The 17,457-nt window shown below is 37.0% G+C and overlaps 1 pseudogene; it reads right to left on the bottom strand.

The window, feature by feature from the left end:
• Positions 1 to 652: 652 nt before the first annotated feature.
• LOC138816788 (large ribosomal subunit protein uL10 pseudogene) lies at positions 653 to 1,612 on the bottom strand (annotated as a pseudogene).
• Positions 1,613 to 17,457: the final 15,845 nt, after the last annotated feature.

Genomic DNA, 17,457 nt, shown 5'->3' on the forward strand with positions numbered 1-17,457 from the left:
TATAGCAACACTACCACCCCATATAATCTAGTTCATATCTGGAAAAATGAATTAAACAGGCGGTTCTCAAAATAAGAAATACAAATCAAAATAAATAATAAGCATCCTTAGCCATAAAGTAAATTGAAGTCAAAACATCTCACCTGAGTTGAATGGCCATCATCAAATAAACAACAAATCCTGGCAAAGATGTGTGTTGAGGGGGCGGGGAGGGAAGGAACCCTTATACTGTCAGTGGAAATGTAAATCAGTGCATCTACTCTTGAAGTCAGTGAGGAGGTTTCTCACAAACCTAAAAACAACTATCATCTCATCCCGCCTGACTACTCTTGAAGGAATTTAAGTCAGCATACAGTAGATAGACCTGTACACCTATGTTTCTAGCAGCATTTATTCATACAAGATGCCCATCAATTATGAATGCATACAGTAAATGTGCTACACTCAGAAAGACAAATAATGGATATTTTCTGTAATACACAAAATGTACACCCAAAAAGAATAGACATGAATGAAAAATGAAGACTATTCTCAAGAGCAGGGGACAGTGGAAAGGGTAAAATGACAGAGAAATGATAGGGCAAAGTACTTTATATGAATGTGTGAAAACAGAATAATGAAACCCTTTTTTTTTAAAAAAAGTAGTAAGCCTTTATTTTGTTTTGCTAATAAATCTGAGTTGATTGCTTCTGGGAAATGAGTCAAAAAGACCAAATCCCATGTCCTCATCTGATTCCTCCAACTCTTCCTTGGCTTCAGTGGTGGTGGCAGCCACAGGAGCAGCAGTCACAAAGGCAGATGGATCAGCCAAGAAGGCCTTGACCTTTCCAAGCGGGAAAATGTGGTCAGTCTCCACAGATAAAGCCAGGACCCCCTTGTACCCATTGATGATAGAATGAGGCACAGAGGCCACAGTTGGGTAACCGATCTGCGGACAGACACTGACTACATTGTGCACACCCTCCAGGAAGCGTGAATGCAGAGCATCCTCAGTGATATCAAGTACTTCAGGGTTGTAGATGCTGCCATTGTCAAACACCTGCTGGATGATCATCTCAAAGGAGAAGGGAGAGATGTTCAGCATGTTCAGCAGTGTGGCTTCACTGGCTCCCATTTTGTCTCCAGTCTTTATCAGCTGCACATCACTCAGAATTTCTATGGTGCTCCTGGAGATCTTGGTGGTGATGCCCAGAGCCTGGAAGCAGGAAGTCTTCCCAGGCCCTAGACAGTGTTCTGAGCAGGCACAGTGACTTCACATAGGGCAATGGCACCAGCACAGGCAACAACAGGTCCTTTATTGGCCAGCAGCATGTCCCAGATCTCAGTAAGGTCCTCCTTGGTGAAAACAAAGCCCATATTCCCACGGATATGAGGCAGCAGTTTCTCCAGATCTGGGTTGTTTTCCAGGTGCCCCCTGGATGGCCTTGTGCATCGTGGTCTTCTTGCCCATCAACACCACAGCCTTCCCTCAGAGCGACATGTGGATCTGCGGCATCTGCTTGGACCCCACATTATCTGCTCCCACAATGAAGCATTTTGGATAATCATCCAGAAGTTGGATGATCTTAAGGAAGTAGTTGGACTTCTAGGTTGCCCTGTCTTCCCTGGGCATCACCATGGTGCGTTGGGCAGTATGCAAGTGGTTACAGATGAATGAACTGGAATTTAATAGACTGTATTACTATACAGTTCTTTCATGCTTGTGCTTCATTCTTGTTCTCCTTAAGCCCAATGGGGATATCCAGGTGTGGAGCATGGAGATGACAAAGACAGCAGTATATGGTCCCCATGGCACTTCTGAGGTTGAAATGACTGATTTGGAATGAAATGCAGAGGGACCTGAATTCCCTGTGATGAGTTCAGAGGCCAGAGTTAATCCAGACTTCTTTCTACACAAACTCTGAATTGTCTCTAGCACTGGGGGACTTCAGCAAGTGAAGGTCGCACATGGATTGCTCCATCCTAGCAGAACTTCCATCCCACTAAACAATTCAGAAAAACAAGTGGGTCTCCTATGGAAGAGGAATTTTTGTAAAAACTGTTCATAGGAATTGTCCTAAGAAACAGCACTATATTCAATGGGATTTGCAGTGAATGTCTTAGAGTTTATTTCTTATCAGCCCCCAGAAGGCAACTTAAAAAATTTTTTTGATGGCCTGGGTTTGGCACTGTCCACAAACCAGAATTGGAAAAATTCTAACTTTTAACCTATGAATGTATGCTATTGGTGTCATTTCAAATGCAAAATAGACATTTTTCTTCTGAAACATTATTGGTTGAAAGCCAGCCAGGATTTGAGTTTGGAAGTTTATTTTTTGCATAAATTGTCATGGATTTTAAACAAACAAACAAACAAATGACAGCTGCTTCTAATCATAAGGGTAGTCCTATGAGAGCTTGTTTCATATGTTCATTTATGGAGAGCTATACTCGATTCATATATATGTTAATTGTTAATGGAGTTAACTTTAACATAAATGGCAACTATATAAACTAAAGTATTAAATTGATTAGATTCAGGAGCACCCTCACCTATAATTTTGCAATTCCTTTGTAACATTAAACAAATACTGGAAAAATGTTTGAGCCTCAGAACATGATATTTTGAAGGGCGATTAGCTATGGCAAATAACTATAAAGATAATTCAGTTTATCTGGAGTAAGATTTAACAAATAAGAATATAAGATGCCATGTAAAATTAGTACATTCTGATGTATATCCAAAATGGACCCTGGTCAGTGGTGCTGACCTTGGCAACTTTTTATTTATTTATTTTTTGTTTTATTTATTTTTTATTGTGAAAATACCATACAGAGGGGTTACAATTACATGGGCAAGATAGTGAATATATTTTTCTTTCTTTCTTTCTTTCCTTCCTTCCTTCCTTCTTTCTTTCTTTTTCTTTTTGGGTCCGGTCATGGGGCCTGAACTCTGGGCCTGGGCTCCTGTTCCTCAGCTCTTCAGCTCAAGGCTAGCGCTCTACCACTTGAGCCACAGCGCCACTTCCGGCTCTTTTCTTTTTGCTTATGTGGTGCTAAGGAATCGAACCCAGGGCCTCATGCATGTAAGGCAAGTGCTCTACCACTGAGCCACCTTCCCAGCCCATAGTGAGTATATTTCTTATCAAGCATTGTTGCCTCCTCCTTTGTTTCCCCAGACCATGCCTTCCCCTCTCTACCCTCCCACCCATACACCCCCTCTATCACCACCTCCCCTACCCCCATCCCCCACCCCACCAAAGTTGCAAAGTTCGTTTTTAGACATAACGTCTTGTACTTCTCATTGTTGTAATGGGTCCACCTGTAACCCTTTGCTTTGTATGTTCCTCCCCCATGGTACAAGCCCTGCTTTCACTGTTGATGTTGATATAATTTTTGTGGAGGGGAAGGGAAAAGACAACTTTTAAAAATTTGTCCATAGGACAGGACGGGACCAGAATCTACTCATATTAAGAAAAAGGAGGAGGAGGAAGAGCAGAAGGAGGAAGAAGAGGAGGAATAGAGGAAACAAATGAAAAAGAAAAAAAACATGAGGAAAAGTTCACTATTGATATTAGATTCAGATGTAACGGTTATCATGTATCTTATTTGGGATCTTAATTTGGAGAAGCTGGCTGCTTGCTGTGACATGAAAAGCAACATTGTAATTTTTATCTTGTATTATACACACCATTAGGCTATTTATACAAGAGGAAAGCAAATTAAATTAAGTAGAAAATATTAAATGAAAGTACCATATTTTTTTTCCTGAGTTGGCGTTTTCTTTGCCCAATGCTAAAATCTGTATTAGTTATAACAAAACATTTGGGAGTGTTCTGGGATAGAAAAGTTTAGGCTTTTGTCAATGGCCCACTTCAGAAGAAATTTTCAGTACCATATCAATGCTGTCTCTTGCAAAAAGAAGAAGAGGAGAAGAAAAAGAAAAAGAAGACGAGGAGGAGGAGGAAGAAGAAAAGAAAAAAGCTCTCTCCTCTAGCACTTGAAACTGCCAATGCAAAGGAGGAATCATAATTTAGCTTTATTGATTTACTTCCACTACCATGGTGGAATGTCTGGGTTTTACGTCTTTCTAATAAATCAAGACTTCTTTTGGGGATAGAAATAAATGTTCATATTTCATCGATAGGTTAAGAGAGTTAAGCTCAACCTGAAAATTTCTCATATATTTTTTGCAAAGATAAGCATAAATTGCAAAGCCTTTTGAATTCTTAGAGTAAGACATACCATTGAGAGAGTAGGTTGGGTTTATTTGCAATTATAATCTATAACAATAAAAGCCACCATTTATTCAGCACTTAGCATGTTGTAGGGCATAGGATAAATGACCTACAGTCATCATTTTCTGTATCCTCACAATATTCTCATGAAGTAGGTATTATTATCTTTATTTTATAAATAAAGGCTAAATCTTTCATCTCTATGTCAGGCCCTTGTCGAGTATTCCTGGACTCTAAACCATCTTCTGAGGTTGAAGCTTGCGTTGGAACTACTGCGTTGCTTTTTTTTATTTTTTGTTTTCGTATTTGATTTGGTTAGTTTTCTTTGTTTCTTAAAAATTTTAAATTTAGGTAATATTTTCTGAACTTCAAACGGTTGTACAGGGGGTTTACACATCAACATGTTTATCTAAATGTCCAGAACATCCTATTCATTCAGCCCTTCCATCTGCCCCATCTTATCTGCTCCCTCCCGCTAGACTCATTCACAATTATCACTTCCTTGATCAGTTATAGACATTGAATATTTTAGTTGTATTTGTCCCCTGTTCTCTCTTTCATTCATCTACCCCCTCCCCTGACCTTCCCCTTACAAATCTCAGTATAGCTTCCTAATATTCATTTTGTCAATTGTTCGAAAGGTTTATTCTATGGAGATTCACTCCTGTATGTACGTTGCTCTAGTCAATGACACTGTGCATGACTATGTATGACTATGTGGGCAGTTGTATTTTGGGTGCAAGATACACACACGCGAGAAAACATGTGTCCTTTGTCTTTCTGGGCCTGGCTTACTTTGCTCAGTATGATATTTTCCAGACCCATCCATTTCTCTGCAAATGACATGCTTTCACTTCCTGACAGCTGCATAAAATTTCATTATATTTGTATATCTATCACTATATCTATAGAATAGAGATATGGAGATATCAATACTGCGATATGCATATCTATATTGTGTGAATATATAAAAATACACCATTGTATGTGTATATATTATATATATTTATACCAGTGTATGCATACTTTATATACTATTGCATAGATAAATATGTATATAAACATATATTTATATAAAATGGTATACATACATATATGTATACAATTATATACACACATATATGTATACAATTATATATGTTTACATGTATATCACATATATATGTATATTACATATACATAATATTTAAATTTAGTCATCCATTGTGGGGCTTCTGGGTTATACTCATAACTTGGATATTTGCAAACTCTGCTGCTATAAACCTTGGTATACAAGTGCCTTTGTTATATGCTGTCATACAGATAAATGTCCAAGAGTGGTACGGGTGAGTCATAGAGTGACTCTTTGTGAAATCCCTTAGTTGAAAGCACTTAGTTGACACTATTTTACAGTCTTTTGAGGAAGACTATTAAATAATTAGTGATACTTTTCATCATTTTGCAAATGCAAGACTACTTCTATTAATAAGCTCTCAAAGTAGAGTCCAACATAGGTTAAAAGTAATTCATACCATCGACAATGAAACAGCATGGAACTGGGAATCAGAAAAATTTTCTTTTTAAGTCTAAATTCTGATATTGCCTGCTTATATGACCTTAGGATTGAACATCATTGAGCTTTCACTTCCTTTTCTGCAAGATGGAGGAGCTGAGTTAGAAGCTTCTAGTATACCATTCAGATACAGCACCGTGGTCCTTGCACAAAGGTAGTCATTTGTGTGATGGCATTCATCCAGGGCTGAACACTTGCTGAGTGCCAGGCATAGAATGGGAGAATAGAGCCAAGTCTGTGGCATTGCAGATGCTATCAAGCCTTCTGACTCAGGAAATGACTATGGCCTTTAGCCTGCTGTTTGTAATGTTGTTTTGGCAACCTTTCTCTATCTTGTTTAAAAAAGTGCTAATTACTATACAAGTGAATTTATAATAGCTCTGAATAAAAGATTCAGAAACCTGCATAGAAGCCTTTCAACTTGATTGAAGGCACCGAAGTGTCTAAATACCTGGGCTGTGCCTTAAATATTCACATAGTCGTTCATCCAATACTGAATGAATGAATGAATAAAAGAATAAACAATGGAAACAATGGCTATTACTGGGATGATACTTTGTCCCGCTAAATAGCAGAAGATAGAAATATCCTCTTCTTTGTTGTACAATAACGTTTATGGGAATGTAAGAAATAATATACTTGTATGAGGTTTTATGGTTTGTCTTAATCAATAAAAGTGTTGTGACGTGTGTCAATTAACATTTTTTTTTAGAAAAAAAGGAATATCATGAATTGTCATTGGATGACCACATCTGCAGCAGTTAGTGGCAAGAGGTATCCAAGCATAATATATCATTCTTTTCCAGCACAATATTATGCCTCTTATCAGACATGATCCTTCTGTCCTGTGAAATGCAGAGCCAAAGGCAATGGGAATTGTGTGTCAGCTTGACCTGCTCTAGTTATCTTGGAATTGCCCAATGTCTATAAATGAAATAATATGTTTCTTCCAGGCAACTACTACTTGGGAATCCCACTGGGAATGACCATTAAATTGCTTTACTTTTGGTGATTTTATCAGCACAGCTAAACTAAGCAGTGCAATCAAAAGATGGAAGTAGCCAGGTACCAGTGGCGCAGGCCTATAATTCCAGCAATTCAAGAAGCTGAGGATTGTAAATCAAAGCTAGCCCAGGCAGGAAAGTCTATGAGACTCCAATCAATCACTAAAGAGCTGGAAATGAAGCTGTGGCTCAAGTCACAGAGTGCTAGCATTGACCAAAAAAAGCTTGAGGACAGTGCCTATGCCCTGAGTTCAAGTCCCAGGACTGGCACAAAAAATATTACAAATACAATAAAAAATAATAATTGAAGTAATCATATAAGTGGACAATACGCTTACCTAATGTTTATCTTCAAATCTGTCTTGACCACACTTTTGTAACTATTAAGTTGGGGCAATTGATAAGAATTCAGTTACTAATTTTAGTACATAGTTTCCTCGCCATTTTCATCGAGAGTTGTCATTGAAAGGGCAATTGCACTGGAAAGTCCCAGCCACCGTACTCCTACCAAGCCAAGTATTTAGTATCTAGCTGTAGTACTATTACCAAAGCACATGAGACAGTCAAGATGGGTATTATAAGCTACACTGTGGGATGGCTATTTCTGCCATTATCATTCAGAAAAGCCTGTCTAATTATGACAGATTTGTCAGTTTTGAAAATAAGACCCAGAAATCCAGATTTTTATTTTGGATTTCTCCTCCTACTTAGTTTCTAAGACTAAAAGTTCAGTCTGATAAGTACTGTATATATTAGTTGTGAGTATGCACAGAACAAGACCAAAGAAGATCGGCTGCAGCCCAGGTTTGCTATCTCAGATTTAGAAACGGCAATAGCTTTGCTTACCATCCTCTCCCCGCATCCCTGCTCCCTCCATAATTTACCTTCCAACCAGCCAGTGGTCTGAATAGCGGAGTTCTGTCTGATATTTTCTTACTGGTTTCCCTTTGCATATCTTCAGGCTTCCTGACATCATCATGTGGCTCTCTTTAATCTGGTCTTACTCCCTTCATTAGCCTCACTAATTTCTGTGTAAAATAGTTTTGTCAGTTCTTCCCACCGACAGCATTATCCTTGTCTTTTCTCCTGTATGTTCTTCTATGGGGCACAATATTATTTTAACTTCTACACTATTTTTACTTGCCCCCCTCAAAGATTACCTCACACTCATTTCATAGCCATCACTATGGGTATCTATCTATCTATCTATCTATATATCTATATATATGTATCTATATACACACATATATATTTATGTGAAAGACATTTTATAATTATGATGTGGGATTATCTAGCCAATTACCTTCATGTTTACTATCAAACTAACATAATATTTAACTCAGGGATAATGTCCTGAAAGCTTTGTATTGTAAATTCTGCATAAATTATTACATCTCTACTCCATTCAACTTATTGATGGTTATTCTATCCTTCACTTCTATTTATTCTCCTAGAGGCTAGCACAGTGCCAGACTATGGTTGCTTAATAATCATCTATAGAGAAAAAAGGAGCAAATATATGAGTGAATAAATGTAAATAAGAAGATAAACAACTTTCTCTTAGACGCTTATCAAACTCTTCGCTATTTTCACCCAAAATAGAAACAAAAGAGGAAACAAAAAGGAATCTTTTTATTTTCTGGTTTCACATGAAGATTTCTTAATACCCACATGGTCCTATTTCTAGTCTCTCTGAAGGAATGGGCAATAGTGACACTGCATCCCTTCATAGAGCTGCTTAGAATGATGTAGTGCCGTGGTTATCTTTTCTGTCTGTTCAGATTTTTGGCTTTCATTCACTAAAGCTATGTTTTCTAGCTTTTACTTGGTATCAAAAAGGATTTTATAATGTGTGTTATTTATTACTCATTTCTCTTTAACATTTCAAGACAAGAAAATCCAGCCGGAGCTGGGAAGGTGGCTCAGTGGTAGAGTGCTTGCCTTGCATGCATGAGGCCCTGGGTTCGATTCCTCAGCACCACATAAGCAGAAAAAGCCAGAAGTGGTGCTGTGGCTCGAGAGGTAGAGCGCTAGCCTTGAGCTGAAGAGCTGAGGACAGCACCCAGACCCAGAGTTCAGGCCCCACGACTGACAAAAAAAAAAAAAAAAAAAAAAAAAAGAAAATCCAGAGCTTGAGCCTTTGATAAAACATGAAAGGCAGAAGATTGTTGTTCCTGCTACATGTGTAAGAAACAGGTTCTGGTTTGATCCTAAGGATGATAGGAATAGGGATGGTGCAGTGTCAACTCAAGCTATCTCTGTGATCTCGGTGACATGTATCTATCTTGCAGTCATTCACTCATGAAGCTCAGAAAATGTGAGCACCAGGTCATCTCATGAGAAATGTGTGCTGGTAATGAGGGAGGTTCTGATATTTACCCATCAGTTGCATAAGAGATACCCAGGTATTTTCTGAAGACTCAGAGGCACCTATGTCACACTTAAGGGAGAGGAAGAAATCATGTTGAATACACATGCCATTGAGATAAAATAAAAAGTCCTCCCAAACCAAAGAGGTGACTGGCAAGAAAACGTAAAAATGGTCACATTGTATGTCATTTTCTGTCTGTAAGCCAATGATCTCAGCTCTAGTGAGATCCACTAGACATAAAGAACTGGTTCTTGTTGGAAAGGGCAAGTAATATAAACATTTATAACTGTAAAACTGTCTGTACAGTAATACAAAATGTCTGGTAGGTGAATCCCCTTTCTTAATATTACAAATAACAAAGAGCTATGTTTAGATATTACATAGGAAATGTGAAGCCATGAAATTAGAGTATTCAAAATAGAACCGAGCCCTTAGTGACCACATAGTCCTAGCCCTTTATTTCACAGAGAAAGTATTTGGGGAACGTGGTAGAAAATAGTAAGACTGAAAGACTGGAGATGCTTGGGAGGTAGGTGGAAATATTTTGATAATACCTCACAAATTATGCTTGTTCAAATGCTAATGACAGGTTTATTGAATACTTATTATGTGCTTGATATGGAACAGGGTTTGGTATGTGTGAAATGGTGCCAGTTTCTATCATGGTCAGAGGCAATCACTCTGCAGAAATCGATGGCACAATGTTCTTCAAACTTCAAACACTGGAACACACAGCTAACGCAGATTATTAAGATGATATTTATCTCTTACTAGTATCTCACTTTTTAGAGTCTTAGAAGACTTTAATACACATCTTTTAAGTCGTGTAACCTAGTCTTAAAATAGACACAATAGAGATGGTGAGATTCAAATGACAGAGAAATTAATTAAAAACTTTTTAGCATAATTTGTACCTTACAAGTACTAAAGTTATTCATATTTATTTCATTATGTATTTGAGGACTGTTGAGGGTTTCCTCTGTGCTAGACACTGATGGAGATCTCAGATATATAAAAGTAATGAAAGCACATTCTGTTCCTTTCTTATTTTGCCAGTCCTGGCCCTTGAACTCAGTGACTGGGCACTGTCCCTGAGCTTCATTTGCTTAAGGCTAGCACTCTATCACTTGAGTCACAACACCACTTTTGGCTTTTTCTGTTTATGTGGTACTGAGGAATCAAACCTAGGGCTTCATGCATGGTAGGCAAGCACTCTACCACTAAGTTACATTCCTAGACCCCCTTTTTTTAGATATTAGGATTTACACTCAGAGTCTCACACTTGCTAAGCAAACACATTCTATCACTTGAGCCATTCATCCAGCCTTTTTTGCTTTCGTAATAATATCTTATAATATCTTGTACTTTTTGCCAGGAGTCTGCCCCAAACTATGATCTTGGACCTGCAGGCATGTACTAACTACCATGCCAGACACCATGCCCATTGGATACAGAAGTAATCGTCTGTATATTTCTCTATAAAGATTTTATTTTGTTCCATTTAAATGGACTTTGAAAAATTAACTTTTGTTCTAAAACCCTACTAATCTTTTTACGTTAAAAGTTTTATTAGAACCATTTGGTTATGGTAGAAGTTGAAAGCTAGTTCATTAATCTCTGTTGGAAGAGAAGCTGTTTGAAGTCAGTTAGTAAAGCTGCTTATCTGGTTTAAGAGTTTCAGAGTTTAGGATGAAGAGTTTCTTCCATTAATGCTGCAGTGAACCCACTAGATACTATGCTGAAAATGCTGTACAAGTTGTAGTGGAGGGGGTTCAGGAGGGAAAAATTGGGAGAAAACAAGGGAAGAGGTGACACTGTTCAAAAAGAAATATACTCATTACATGGCCTATGTAACTCTAACCCCTTTGTACATCACCTTTACAAAAATAAAAAGATTTTCAAAGTTTAGGTTGAAGAGTTTCTTCAAGGTTACTTCTCTATTTTAAATATATCATAATTCTTAGATATTGTCTCTCCCTGATTTAACTGATCTGAGGTAAGATCTAAGAATTGGAATTTTGGCATATTTTCCCATATAAGTCCATCACTAGTGGCTAATACCTGTAACCCTAGCTACTCATGAGGCTGAGATTTGAGTATCATGGTTCAAAACCATTCCAGGCAGGGTCCATGAGACTTTTATCTCCAAGTCCCAAAAAAGTCAGAAGTGGAGCTGTTGCTTCTGTAGCCAGACCCAGAGTTCAAGTCTGAGGACCAACATACACACATACCCACATAAACAAGTTTTCCCAAATGATGTTACTACAACCAATGTTGAGATGTACTAACAAAATTTTTATTGAGTTGTTCATAGTTACAATCATTTCAGATGATGCGGAATCATCTCAGAGTTTATTTCTTTTGTTTTTTGTTTTTTAATGTATATCCAAAATTATATATAATGATTCCTGGTTTTACTTAGGACAAGTAAAAGTTTGTGAAAAGTAGAATAGTTCAATAAAATCTATGCTGTATCCATCTGAATACAGTTTTCAAATTTTGTGAAGGTAGGAGATGAGCAACTGAATTTTACAAAATCTTGAGCTGGCTTAGGAGATAGGAAAGGAAATATGGGAAAACAAAGAATTCAGAGGACAAGGAAGATTTTTTTTCTTTCTCATGGATGGTAAAATAGAAATCAAGTGGTTTAAAGGAATACTTTTTGTTTTCATTTGCCAGTACAGCTTTCTAACTGGGCTTGGATCAAGATCCTGAAAATAGGAAAGAAGGTTCGGGTTAGGACACCACCTACTTTTTGTGTAATCAAGGAAGCTTTATTAATCCCACTACCTGGATAGAGGGCCAACTCCTTCCCTAAATAGGGGTGAAGTTGACTGGGCTCTCTGTGAAGTGATATTTCAGGCACTGTAGACACTTCAAGAAATCTAGAGCAGAGCAGAGAACAAAGGGTGATGTTCAAGGTGTTAAGTACTGCTTAAAACCAGCATGGCATGCGGGGAGGGGCTGCTGCCATGGATTCCACAGGTGCCATTGGTGTGCTCTAAGAGTGATAGCTGGGTAGAAGATGAGTGGTTCTGTGAGTTTGAGAGGAGATCGATTATGGCAAGGAGAATTGAGTTTAAGATTCCAAGTCATAATCATTGGTCACTGGTTGAAGAGAGTGACAGTGCAGTATCCCCTTGGGTGGCATCTTTAGTTGCTCAGTACTGACTGTTGGAGGAAGGAGGGGAGGAGCATTTTGAGAAGGAGACAGTTCCTAAGGAAATGAATCAGTCAGTTGATGATGTTTTCAAAAACCCAGTGGAGGAATCAGAGTTTTAGTCATGCTCTTCTTTTCTGAGATTAGTAAATCTACTGTTTATATCCTGAATAGTGATCCTGACAGGGAGAACTTGACTCTTTAAAATTAGAAGAAACTGTGGCCAGTCACAACTGACTTATGCCATCCAAATCACTTATAACATAATCTTATGGAGAGATCCTATCTACCTCAGCCAAGTGAAGAGACACAACTGACCAAGTTCCTCCTGGAAGTTTGTTTCTTGTTTTTGGAATTTTCTGTTCTACATAAAACAGAGGGCATAATATAGACCACCTTAAGATAATATGACACCCATTCAACACTCAAGAGATGATAGAATGTTTGGGGAATTGCTCTAACATAACATCCAAAAATGAAGAATACCTAAGATGAAGAATACCTTTGTAGATGAGAAGGAATACAAACTATGAAACATAGAGAGAAATAAGTCGTAGTAAAAAAGAAACCAAGGAAATAAAAATTACAGTTATTGTAACAAATTTTCATCACAAGAGGGAGAATTCAGAAGTACTCTCATTCTACCTGACCTTTCTGTTCCTCTACTTCCAATAGTTCAAATGATGGTCTTTCCCCTGAGATCCTCCTATAATGGACACTTTAAACATATTAATCTGATTTAACACAATATGCTGAATCATATGTACTTAAAATGTCATCTAAACCTGAACAATCATGCAAAGGCTATACCTGGTACCAATATCTGCTCTTGCTATATGTCTATGCATTTGCCAGTTAAGTGTGCCTCTCTGTTCTCTGTATGGGAACACAGCTAAGAATTTATAAGATGTACCATGAATGATACCCTAGGTGAGCAATGGATCTCTTCATGTTCTTTCTCATCATGGACACCTTAAATATCCAATCCCCTCCATATGGAAGTTAGATCTTCCATATGGCAAGACAAAATCATCAGTTTGATTGTGTTTTATTCTTACGTTTTTGCATAAGACTGCAGTGGGAAACACAATCCAGGACTAAGAAAGTTGACATAGAATCTAACTTTGTGGATAATTCGGCTGGAAATATTGTACTTAGAAGCCTGCAGAAGTCAAGAAGGATAAATCAAAATATAAGATCATAAACCCAGAAGGATACTATTAAAGCATGTGTGAGCACAGATCATTGGCCCTGTTCTGAGGGCAAGAGATGAAAATCAGGCAACTCTTTGCTCCTAAGACTGTGGTGGCATAAGCATCACAGAACGAGAAGCAATCATTGAGGATCACTAATCCGACTTCAATAACTTTACAGAGCACGCAAAAGAATTCAGAGAAGTTGAAAAAGGTTATTCTAAATCTGTCATGGATACTGAAGAATATTTTGAAAAATAGAATAAACCATGTTTATATCGAAGAGACATTTGTCCTATTCTTTCATTTAATACTGTAGGACATCAGGTGCATGGTGCCAAATGATTGAACTGGCCAGGTTATTTTGTGAACTTTAGGAGGAATGTTATTCTATTTTACCATTGCCTTTGTTTAGTCTCATTGTAGTTATAATTTCCTTTTTACTTCAATTAGAAGATTACTGTTAATGGTCAAGTTTTCTCCTGACAAGACCTAGGATTTTTTTTTTTTTTTGGTAGAAGTTGTCTATAAAATAGGGTTACTAGGATGTGTCCCTATTGAGTGATTCCATATTTTTTTCCTCTGGCAATTAGCTCAGGTGAAGTAAATATACAGGAGGAGCTAAGGACAGCCATCAGATAATTCTAGACATTAAATATTGGCAGAGCAATTAAATTCAACTAACTGGAAAGGCAATAAAAATGTGAATATGTGTTCTGGTTATTTTAGATGCACTGTTCTAGTTGCACAGTGAACACTTAGAAGCCACAAGTTTACACTAAGGGGCAACCTAAGTGTTGGTACCTGAGTTATGCCAACCCAATCAACAACAAAGCACAGCCCATTACAACTACAAGGCTAAGAATATTCTAGAAGACAGTTTTTGTCTACTAGAGGAATAGACAATGTCAGTCTGTTAAGAATATCTATGAGACAGTTTTTTTTTTTTGCCAAGATCATAAAGGTAATTGATAGTGGAGACAGACTAAGAAAGAAGAATTCCTCACATGAATTCAGGATTATCTCCAACTAACTTCCAACTCTTGAGAATAATGCATTTCTGTGAGAGGCCCATGTTCTTTTGTGTTCTGTAGAACATTAAAATGCCTTTGCATAGTTTCAAGTAAATACGGATTGAAGGTTCATGGATCTTGGTTTGTTTTGAAACTGGGAGTTATTTATAAAATTTTGAATTACTGAGCTTGGCTAACTTTTGTTTAAGAAAAGGGAGAACAAATAACCCCAAACTTCAAGTTGTTGATGCTGCAGAATTGGACAGTATAAACCAGGGACACAGAACATACCTAATTCTCTTAGCTACAGTAATAACAAATGTGCAGGATTGGTGGGAAGGTTTATAGGTAACTATAAGCCAAGAGACCTTGAGGATAAGGGGAAAATGAAGCTGAGGAGCTACTTTTTTTTTTTTTTTTAACAACAGCTCTCTAAATTACTGTTTTTTTAACGACAGGCGTTGCCAGAACGTAGATAAGTTAGAATGACTAATTTATACTCCCCCAAACTGTTTATGTATCATGCTACTTTTGACTCCCAACTCATCAGATCATTGGGACAGCTCAACATTAATAATGAGCCGTCCCAGCTAACCTTTAAAGAATCAAATTTGTGACAAAGCAGTTGGATGAACATTTTACTCTTAGTTCATTTGTGTTTCAAGCAGGAGTGGTAGGCCTCAAAGTTACAGTCTGAAGCCACCTACTTCTTGCCGATTTCAGTATGTCATCAAATGAGCAAACAATAAACTTCTAGATTAAGTCACAGAGGACTTAGGAGTTGTTTGCTATAAATTGAGAAAAATGATTTTGTTTTCTTTTATAATTAGGTAGGGATTTTTTTCCATTTGCTAGTCATTTTACACATTGTTCACCAATACATGGTATTGTCTTCCACTTCTATATACAAGAAGATGTAATTGTTGGCCACTTGAAATTGAATAAGCCATTGTGATTAGTTCTGGTAAATAAAGTTTAAATGAAAGTTGAAATGGCCTGAAGCTGTGAATAGGATATCTATGATCAGTTATCCAACTGAGACTCACTTTTTCTGTGCTGTGGTGATCTTAAAAGTTTATGTTATAGATGGTGCAAGTATTACATAGTAGATCCTCTCCCTGGATTTCTGTTGACCATGAAATGGAGCTCTGTGTTATCCAAAAAAGGATATAAAATTTGAGGAGTACATAAGATTTACTGTGTTAATCCACTTACACTTTAAATTTATTGGTACAGCATAATTTATCTTATTCTGACTAAAATATGGTATAAAGGCTACTATATGTGTGTATGTAATTTGTGTATATGTGTATATAAGTCTATGTAGACATATACACACTCAGATTTCTGTACATTTCTGTATGTGTAGTCACACATCCCTTAGAGACTTTATGAAAAATGTATCATATGGGGACTTTGTCATTCTGTGAGCATAATAAAACGAACTTATACAAACTAAGATGTCTACAACCTCACAAGGTCATGTTGTCCTGTCTATGAACCACCATCACATAATGTGGTCTGTCATTGACCAAAATATTTTTATGTGGTGCAAAACTATGTAAGTATGTTTAGAACAACTAACTTTTGCTACAATGACCCGTAACAAAAAGTTGTGTCAGTCTATGGTTACATAGTGAGTTAGGCAGATGTCCTTGCAGAGGAACTATATACGTTTCTGTGCAAGCCCATGTTGTTGTGATGGTATTTCCCAGGCAATCATGTAGAAGAACCCTTCTTTCACAATTCTTAGCTTTGTTTACATTTTGTTGTTGTTGTTGGAACTTTACAAAAATGACCTCATCTTAATTCTGAGGGCTTCCAAATTTCTTTCACAATAAGCTTCCACTTCTACTAAAGTAACCTTTCTGAATCTTCTACATTTTTGTAGCTGTTCTACTAGAACACTAAATTTAATTATGTGGTATCCTAAACTGTATCCTGGAATACAAAAAGAAACTTAATGGGAAGCTGATGAAATCTGAACAAACTATGAAGTTTAGTTGATGTTAAGTACTGGTATTAATTTCTTAGTTTTGATAAATATACCATAATTGTGAAAAGTGCTAAAATTATAGTATGCTAGGTAAAGTGTATGTAAGAAATCTTTCTCCTACATTTATAATTCTTGTAAATCTAAAAATAGTTCAGAAAAAAAGAGTTTATAGAAAAATGTTCATTTTTTTCTTCTATAATACAGGAAGCTACAAACATTTTTTAAAAGGTGATCAGATGAGTAAATTGATGGTAAAGCCTATAAAAAAGAAAATGAGTGAGATAGGTGAACCTAAGGAAATATTTTAGGTTTCTTTAACTTTCTGACTTAAGCACAAAAATAGTGCTTTCTTTAATACAAAGCTGTGATTGACATATTTAAATAAACCTGCACTAAAGTTTAGTACAAAAGAAAAGAAACAAACACATCTGTGAGCTGACAAGAGTATGTGGCTAACTTTCCATAATTTTGTGAATTCTGAAGTGTATTGTCTCTACTTCACTTCCTGATTCTTTTTACCTGGGGAAATTCTTAAATAACCGGTTCAAGAACAGTAGCTACCCTTCTCAAGTTCTAGATCAGGGTGGGAAGATGTTTGATGTTGAAGTTTCATCATTATAATTCCTTGAGGATTCTACAACCATGTTAAATCACCCTACTAAATACAGCATCCCTGTCTCTACATTACAAATGGTACTGATGGTCATTTAAAGCAGTCATTTAATTTCAACAAATAATGTTGTGAGAGAATCAAAAGAAGAAAAAACAGAAACTAGCTTTTGAATCAGAAGGAATTAAATACCATGTATGTCATTTTCTTTTTTCTTTTTCTTGGTTGGCCATGGGTCTTGAACTCTGGGCTTGGGCGCTGTCCCTACGCTCTTCAGCTCAAGGAGAGTGCTCTACTGCTTGAGCCACAGCACCACTTCTGGTGGTCTATTGGAGATAAGT

This window comes from Dipodomys merriami, unplaced genomic scaffold, assembly GCF_024711535.1.
Source record: "Dipodomys merriami isolate MVZ:Mamm:240054 unplaced genomic scaffold, mDipMer1.0.p SCAF_7, whole genome shotgun sequence".
Taxonomy (NCBI): Eukaryota; Metazoa; Chordata; class Mammalia; order Rodentia; family Heteromyidae; genus Dipodomys; species Dipodomys merriami.